The 8924-nt window shown below is 53.1% G+C and overlaps 1 non-coding gene and 1 pseudogene across 1 annotated transcript; both read right to left on the reverse strand.

The window, feature by feature from the left end:
• Positions 1-1783: 1783 nt before the first annotated feature.
• On the reverse strand, positions 1784-1865 carry TRNAS-AGA (transfer RNA serine (anticodon AGA)). The gene has a single exon. It is a non-coding gene; the product is annotated as a tRNA-Ser (tRNA).
• Positions 1866-5968: 4103 nt separating this feature from the next.
• Positions 5969-6168, reverse strand: LOC142016236 (small nucleolar RNA U3; annotated as a pseudogene).
• Positions 6169-8924: the final 2756 nt, after the last annotated feature.

Here is an 8924-nt window from a genome sequence, read left to right on the forward strand (position 1 = left end):
CGTGAAGCCTACATCGAAGTAGCTTATTTCGATGTAGCAACATCGAAATAGGCTATTTCGATGAATTACGTCTACACGTCCTCCAGGGCTGGCAACGTCCATGTTCAACTTCAATGTTGCGCAGCACCACATTGAAATACGCGTTGTGAGGGAAACCTATACGCCAAAGTACCACACATTGAAATAAGGGTGCCAGGCACAGCTGCAGACAAGGTCACAGGGCTGACTCAACAGCAAGCTGCTCCCTTAAAGGGCCCCTCCCAGACACTGTTGCACTAAACAACACATGATCCACAGAGCCGACAACTGGTTGCAGACCCTGTGCCTGCAGCATGGATCCCCAGCTGCAGCAGCAGCAGCCAGAAGCTCTGGTCTAAGGGCTGCTGCACACAGTGACCATAGAGCCCCGCAGGGGCTGGAGAGAGCGTCTCTCAACCCCTCAGCTGATGGCCACCACGGCGGACCCCGCTATTTTGAAGTTGCGGGACGCGCAATGACTACACGGTCCCTACTTCAACGTTGAACGTCGAAGTAGGGCGCTATTCCGATCCCCTCATGAGGTTAGCGACTTCGACGTCTCGCCGCCTAACATCCAAGATAACTTCGAAATAGCGCCCGACCCGTGTAGCTGTGACAGGTGCTATTTCGAAGTTAGTGCCGCTACTTCGAAGTAGCATGCATGTGTAGACACGGCTATAGAGCCCTCAGCCTACAACCTATCCACCCTGCTGCTCCAGAAGACAGCGACCCACGCCTTAAAAGGGCAAAAATTATGCAGCACACAAAAAAATTCAATAAAATCACAGATTCATCCACACAGCACATCAAATACATTTGGAAAAAACGGCATGAAACATTCAAGAGCATACACATAAAACGCAAATTGTTAATACACATGAAACACAAACCAGGTAAAAATTCTCACACGTCTCTTTGCAGAGACATTTTTTCAAACAGACAAGAGAGAGAGAAGAAAAAAAAAAAAAAAAAACAAGGAAGAAATTATACACCAAACCCACTGAAGGAGCTGGAGCTGGGGGAAAGCAAGTTCTTCTCACATCACAGGGCCCCCACAGACAACTCGCAAAGCCTCCCCTTTGTGCAGTCCATTACCCAGAGGTGCTTCCAGCCAAATTTCAGCACCAGAACCACGGGCTCCAGGAGTAAAGGAGCATCACTGACTCTGCCCCACAGAGCCGAGGAGCCGGGGTCTCCCAGCTATGGTGGCTGCCCCAGAAAAGGGGTGATGACAGTTTTTATGCTGTGCCCCCTTTTTGGCCCTGCACTAAGCTGGTCCCCACAACCTGTGGGAGAACCATAGGAAGGGATGCTGGCCTGTGTCTGGTTCTGCAGATCAGTCTATTGCTGTTGGGGCAGAGAGGAGATTGTGACTTTCATTCCCCTTGGGCAAGTGTCTGTCCCTTTCCCAGCTGTGTACTGCACAGCTTAGGAGCTGGGAGAGACCAGAGCTCCTGAGCCAGCCTTGGGAACAGGCCCTTCCCTTAGAGGCAGCTGCCCTATCTCTGGCTGCAGATGAACCAGGGCTGCCCAGTCCTTGCCAGGGCATTAAACAGGTGAATGTCACACTGTCAGGCTGACGTTGGAGACAGGCTGGGCCCAGCAGCAGCCAGGGCAGTGACCATGCCCCAGGGTCAGCATTTCCCCCAGGCACAGACTCCCCTCACCTCTTGCACACACTGGTCACAGACAGCCCCTGGGCAGTGTCTCAGGGCCTGTGCTGCTGTATTGTCCTGGTTCAAGGATGTGGCTAAAACACAGCCCTCGCTGTGAGCAGGATTTGAACCTGCGCAGGGAAACCTTATTGGATTTCTAGTCTAACACCTTAACCACTCGGCCATCACAGCTGTAAGACTGTCTCTGCCCCCCAGGCCAGAGGCCCTGGTGAATGCTCGGTGGGCCGAGGCTGGTCAGGAACACTGCCAGACAGCTGGTGGGGTTTGCTGCCCTCCCCTTTCCTCAGCCCCGGCCCCGGCAGTGTCCCTGGAAGCTGTGTGCTTGGGCGGCTGCTCAGGAGAGATGCAGGTGCTGCCCGGCTAATTAGGAGAGCCCCACAGGTAGCAGCCGGTGTTTCTCTTGGAGATGCACATCTGCCCAGGCCTTGGTGCACAGAACAAAATGTATTCTATGTCCCTAGGGAACATTCGAGGGACCTGTGGCCCTCGGGCAGCAGATGGTGGGGGAGGGGGATCATTCTGCCCCAGTGAAAGTTCCATGGGGCAATCCATGGCCATTGACCACAGCCCTGTATCCCCCAGACCCCCCTTCAACCCATCTGAGGTGTGTCAGGAGCCCAGCCAGGGGACGCAGACGAGGGCCCCTCCTGGAGTGAGACTGAGTTTAAGGACTTCTGACACTGGGGAATGAGGAGCTGCTGCTCCACATGACTGGCTGGTGCCAGGATGCTGCAGCCTTCAGCCACCTGTTCTCTGGCCTGAGCTCCGAGGGTCACCCCACCTGAACAGCTGAACTACTGGGGAGAAAAGTGAAGGAACTGTGGCAGGCCAACTGCCAGGCCCAGGATGAGGCCAGCCACCCGAGGGGCAGTGGCCGCTACCTGCCCCACTTCCAGGAGCTCAACGGCCGCCTGGGACCCAAGGAGGCAGCACTGACCACCCACGTCCTACAAACCACCAGGTCAGATGGCGCTTGCCAGGGGGCTGCAGGAGGTGTCAGGACCAGTATCAGGCAGCAGCTCCCACCCAACAGGCACAGGAACAGAAGCCCAGAGCCATGACAGGGGTTCCAGCAATGGGGTCCTCATCATCTCTGTGTCCTGAGAGGTCTCCATCTGGGCCCCCTCCACCTGGGCCTCCCTTCAGTTCCTCTAGGGACACCAAGGTCGGTTTCGTGCATGTTGGACGCCTGGCACAAGGGGAGGGGAGGCCAGCAGTGGCCCACTCACACAGCCACCAGCTCCAGTCTGGATGCACCCCACATGGCTGTGCTCCCTGAGCCTCAATGGGGGCCTCATGCAACACTCAGCACCTGCCCCTGAGGACAGCACCACAGGCTGCATGCCCAGGGAGGGAGGCTGACCTCCGCTGCATATGTCCCACCCTCACAGGGACCCCCCAGCCACACAGATCCCTCAGGGACCCTGGGCCAGATGGGGGGACAAGGTGGAGGGGGGCACACAGCCCCCAGGGCCAGGTCATGGTACTGATGGCCTTTCCCTGGGTCCCCTTCTGTCTCCAGAGCTGCACCGTCCAGGGGCCAGACAAGGCCTGTACACAAGCCAGAAAGGCCCACACCAGAGGGCGAGGGGGCTGGAACTGCACCCCGAAGAGAGCCCACTTGGGGCCAGTGCTGGGGCATGTGCTGGTGCCACTGTGGGGAGGAGGAAGCTGCTGCTGTCACTGCTCACACCACCCTGCAGGACGTGACTGCTGTCATGCAGGAGAGGCTGCTGATGGAGCAGGAAGCCTGGGATTGGGTGGCAGGCAGCCTGGACACCCTCACACAGGCTGTGACCACGTGCTTGGCTCAGCCTCCCACCCCATCACCAGTCCCTCCCACAGACCCTGCAGCTCCTCCCTGCACATGTCACTCACAGTGTCCCACAGTTCCCCCCACCCATCCACCCACAGACCCTGACATTGGTGCCCTGCTCCCACCCAACCTTCCCCCATCCCCTCCCTCCCTTCCTGTAGCCCACAGTGAGCCCAAGCCTGAGCCCACTGGACCCCTTCCTTGTCCCTACCTCCTGATGGTCCAAGCTCCATCCCAGCCCTTGTGAGAATATGGACTGTGGCCTCCCACCCGCTCCCCAGAGCCCTTTCTGAGTTCTGTTACCCCACCCCCTCTCCAAGACCTCCTCTAAGTTCCATTGCCCCCACTGCCCACCCCAGGACCCCAATTGTCTATAGTTCCCCATCCCTCTTGTTAATCGTTTACACTTCTGTTTATGCAGTTTGGAATCCATTGCCAGAGTTTCATGAAATACTTTCCTTAGCAACACTCCCTGTCCCTGGTGTCTATTGGGAGGCCGGGAGGGTATGGGAGTGTTGGGGGGTGGGGTTGATAGCGAGAGTTGGGTGCGTGGGAAGGGAGTTGTGGTGGTGGCTGGATGTTGGGGGGTCACATGGGCCCCCGCACAAAGGCCTGCCAGAGGAACTTCCTGACCTGCACCCTAACCCTCTGTGCCTGACAGCATGGGAAAGCAGCCAGCTGCTTGGAGCCGTGGCCAGACCCAAAACCCACCCCTGCATGAACGGCTCTTGCTTTACCTCCACGGTGTTGTGGAGGGAGCAGCATGTACCCACCACATCTGGTACATTGCGTGGGATGACCTCCAGTATCCTGAGGGGGCCCTGAAAGTGCCCTTCAGCCACCTAATATTGCAAGCCCAGTTTAGGAACTAAATAAAAATGTTCTGGCTGGGCTCAGTGTGTCCCCTGTAGGGCCAACCCAGCCACTCATGCAAGGGGTAAATGGCATTGGGCATTATATCGGGGGGCTAGTGGTGTCCCCATTTGGTAGCTCCCAGGTTGGGATGGATGTCTTCTCCTGCATGCTGCAGCAGAGCCATGAGTTGGAAGATACGGGCCTTGTGGGCTCACCCAGACAAACCCACCCAGAATGCCATAAATTGCCCCTTGCTGTCCACGCAGGTCTGGAGCACCCCAAAATGGTACCCCTTGCAATTGATGAAGATGCCTGTGCTGCATTCTGGGGCCTGGATAGTAATGTGGGTCCCATCCAGAGCTCTGAAGCACTTGGGGAAGTCCAGCTTCTGAGCCCCCATTAGGGTGACTTGCAGATCCCAGACACGGACAACCCAGTAAAGTAGGTTGTTTTTGATTGCCCAGAAGACCTGAATGGTGTGTGGGGAGAACATGTCCATGTGTGCGTGGTGGAGTGCTCCATGCATCCCCTTCCCCTCCCCACACCAGGTCCCAGCCACCCCACCCTGTCCCTCTCCCCTGTCTCTGAGGGTCCCCCTTGCCTGGTAGCCCTCCTCCCCATGGTGGGGAGGTGCCCCAAGCATGCCCTACCTCCAGCAGAACAGCCGCAATGTTGGCCCTGCCCACCCCCAATTGATGGCCAAATGACTGGTGGCTGTCCAGGGTAGTGAGCCTCCACATAGCAATGGCTACCCCCTTGTGCAAGGGGAGTGTGGGCTGCACCTGTGTGTCATGGTGCTGGGGGGCAGGGGACGGCCAATGACTTAACTCCAGAAATAGCCTCTTTGTCATACTGAAGTTGTGGGGCCAGCGGGTGTCATTCCAATCCCCCAGAACCAGCCTGTCCCATCACTCGCTGCTGGAGGGTGGCAGCTCGGAGCAGTGCCTACAGGCTGACCATGGCCTGGATGGGTCGGGCATCAGGGAGTCTCTGGGGGCCATTGTGTGCCACCAAGTGGCTTCTCCATGTGGTTGAGTTCTTGGTGCTCTGGGTACAAGCCAGCCCTTGGCATATGTAGAATGAGTGTGTTTTGGAGGAGCCCTTTAAAGGAGCACCAGGCTGCAGCCCCCAGAAGGGCTTATCTGCCTTGCTAGCGCAGCCACGGCATTTTCTGCCCCTTTTCTCCCAAAAGAGCACCCGGTGACATGTGGCTGCTTCCTTGCAAACCAAGGGCCTGGTCTTTTCAAAGAGCGGCTCACAATCTCCTTTCGCTTGGGGCGTGCGGACGCTCGCTTTCAAAAGCTGATCTGTCAGAAGGTGGCTTTGGAAAGTTTGCCTTTTGACATCACTCTGTGGTCAGATTCAAGCAGCCACAGAGAAAAGGGTAGAAAAGCAGAACCAGGTCCCCACGTGAAAATTGCAGCATAGTGTAACAAAGGAAATGTGTGTGTATATCAAAAAAGGATAAAATTCTTTTAACAACTAAGAAACAAACTTTTAAACACCATTTTCACTCTTTCTGCTCCTGAACATTTCATGCAAAAGCAGCTAACGCAATTTTCCCCACACTAAAAACTTCTTTTAAACTTTACAATAAAAACCAACCACTCAGACTAGGTTCTCTTCTTCTTGCTTCCAAAAGAAAACAAGAACAATCATCAAGAACAAACAGCAGCACTGCTTGTTTACCTCATGCTCCAAAGAGAACACGTCAATTCATCACCATGGTTGGTAAGACCAAGAACACCCACATGCACTTCTCTAGCTACACACTACAGAAATGATCCCTAAAAGTACAGTCTGAAACACATACTCCTCAGCTGCACACCCAGCAGAACAGGCACAAGTTTCCTGCCCATGGGGAACGTTTTCAAACAGCTGCTTCCACCCTCCTCCAACTAAGGGACAAAAGTCTAAAATCAACCACCCCTTTCGCTGAAGCCCAATTCACCCGCTTTGGGACGCAGTGTATCAGAGGTGGTCGCATGTGGCTGTTTGCAGACACACCCCTCCTGATTAGCATACAGCGCCCTTTGGAGTCAATCAAACCCTCTCCCTTTTACTTCCCCAATCTGCCACTTTTCTTACAGGCTCTCATGTGACAGGTATCAGGCACAGAGGACTCTGACAGGTTAGTTCCTTCTTGCCAGCTGTGCAGGTGATGTAAAAGGAAAGTAGAGAGGCACTGAAATCAACAGGCACCAATTGAAATGAAAACAAAAAAGCAGTCAAGTAGCATTTTAAAGACTAACAAAAGAATTTATGAGGTGAGCTTTGGTGGGACAGACCCACTTCTTCAGACCAGAGCCAGCCCAGAACAGACTCAATATTTTAGACACAGAGAACCAAAAACAGTAATCAAGGTTGACAAATCAGAAAAAAACTATCAATGTGAGCAAATAAGAGAGCAGAGTGGCAGGGCGGGGTGAGGGTCAAGAATTAGATTAAACCAAGTATGCAAAAGAGCCCCTATAATGTCCCAGAAAATTCGCATCCTGGTTGAAACCAAGTGTTACTGTGTGGAATTAGAATATGAAAGAGAGTTCAGCAGTTTCTCTTTCCAAAGCAGACTGAAAATTCTTTTTCAATAAGATGCAAACTCTTCCGTCATTAACAGAATGGCCCACTCCATTAAAATGTAGACTAACTGTTTTGTGGATCAGGAGTGTTTTGATGTCTGTTTTGTTCCCATTAACTCTTTGTCGCAGAGAGTTTGAAGTCTGTCCAATATACAAAGCACCCGGGCATTGTTGGCACATGATGGCATAAATGATGTTAGCAGAGGAACATGAGAATGTGCCTGTGATTCTGTGAATACTCTGGTTAGGTCCAGTGATGGTATCTCCAGAATAGATATGTGGGTAAAGCTGGTAGTGGGCTTTGTTGTAAGGAAAAGTCCCAGAACTGGTGTTCCTGCGGGATAGACTCTAGATATTGGTCAGAATCCTCGTAAGGTTGGGATGTTGTCTGGAGAAGAGAACAGGCCTGTCACCAAGGGCCTTCTGGAGTGTGGCATCCCGATTAAGGAGAGGTTGTAAGTCTTTGACAATGCATTGCAGTGGTTTGAGTTGGGGGCTGTAGGTGATGACCAGTGGTGTTCTGTTCTTGGCTTTTTTGGGCCTGTCTTGGAGTTGCTGGTCTCTGGGTATTCGTCTGGTCCTGTCAAGTAGTTTTTTTTTATTTCTCCTGGTGGGAAATTCAAGTTTATGAATATTTTGTAGAGATCTTGTAGTTTTTGGTCTCTGTCAGTTGGATCAGAGCAAATGCGATTATATCTAAGGGCTTGACTGGAAACAATGGATCTCGTTATATGTGCAGGATGGAAGCTAGAAGCGTGTAGGTAAGTATAGCGATCAGTGGGTTTCCGGTACAGTGTGGTACTGATCAGACCAGCCTTGATTAGTACTGCAGTGTCCAGGAAATGTATCTCTTGCGTGGAGTAATCGAGGCATAAGTTGATGGTGGGGTGGAGATTGTAAAAGTCTCTGTGGAATTCTTCTAGAATCTCTATACCATGAATCCAAATCATAATAATGTCATCAAGGTATCTTAAGTAGAGGAGGGCTAATAGGGGATGAGAGCTGAGGAATCGTTGTCACTTCCACAGCTAGGTCAGTGCAGGGCAGCTGATGTTAACCTAATGGTGTAATATAGACAAGGTCTTTGTCTCACTTCCCAGGTGGTGTTTCCAATTCAGCCGAAGCTGGTGGTGGTGGTCGTATTTGGCTAAAATCAAGGCAACTCATCTTTTAGGATCTTGTGGACCCAGCTCAGGCATCCTGATGCTCATGGTCTTCCGGCCCCAAATGGTGAAAGCCTGGTCTGTGCCCTTTGCCTTGGGCTGCAAATATTATTTACTAAGCGATGATCCGGCTCTTTCTGGCCCAACCCAATCTGATGAGGCCATTTTTCAAGGTTGGGTTGAAAATGGTGTCGGGTCCCAGGAGTTGGGGGGTCAATGTTCCCTCTGACCTTTTCCATCCAGGTGTGGAATGCATTTTATGCACACTCGTGACTGAGCAAATGTGCACCATCAGTTGAAACAAGAAACCGAGCTGGGGATGCTCTGCTAACGGGCTGGGGAGCATTGGAAACTCTGCTGAGCACTCGCACGAGCCCACAGCTTACAGGGAACACCGACGGCGGCTGCAGCACAAAGATGGAACTTGCTCAAGTAGGTGATTTTTCTCCCCAAGTCTCTTTTTGTAAGGCTGCAAAAGGGGAACGGTGGCTGGGACCCCCCAGTCGTTTGTCTGCCAACTAGGCCTGATTTGGGACAGAACAATTTTGGTGACTTAACATGGAGTCTTGGCCAGGGGCCTGAGACAGGGGAGCGTAAGATGGGGAGCAGCAGAAGGCGCTGCTGGAGAGGTGCCAGTGAGTGCACTGTGGTTTGGTGGCAGTGAAGTGAGTTCGCTGGGTGTTTGCTGTTTGATGCTGATTGCAGGTGATTTCTGTGATGGTGTCAGGTGGGATTGTGTGTCTGGGAGGGTTTGATCCCTTGTTCCCTTGGTTGCCTTTGATCAGCCTGAGGCTCAGCCTGCCCCTGTGTGGCTAAG

Source organism: Carettochelys insculpta, chromosome 7 (genome assembly GCF_033958435.1).
Source record: "Carettochelys insculpta isolate YL-2023 chromosome 7, ASM3395843v1, whole genome shotgun sequence".
Classification (NCBI taxonomy): Eukaryota; Metazoa; Chordata; order Testudines; family Carettochelyidae; genus Carettochelys; species Carettochelys insculpta.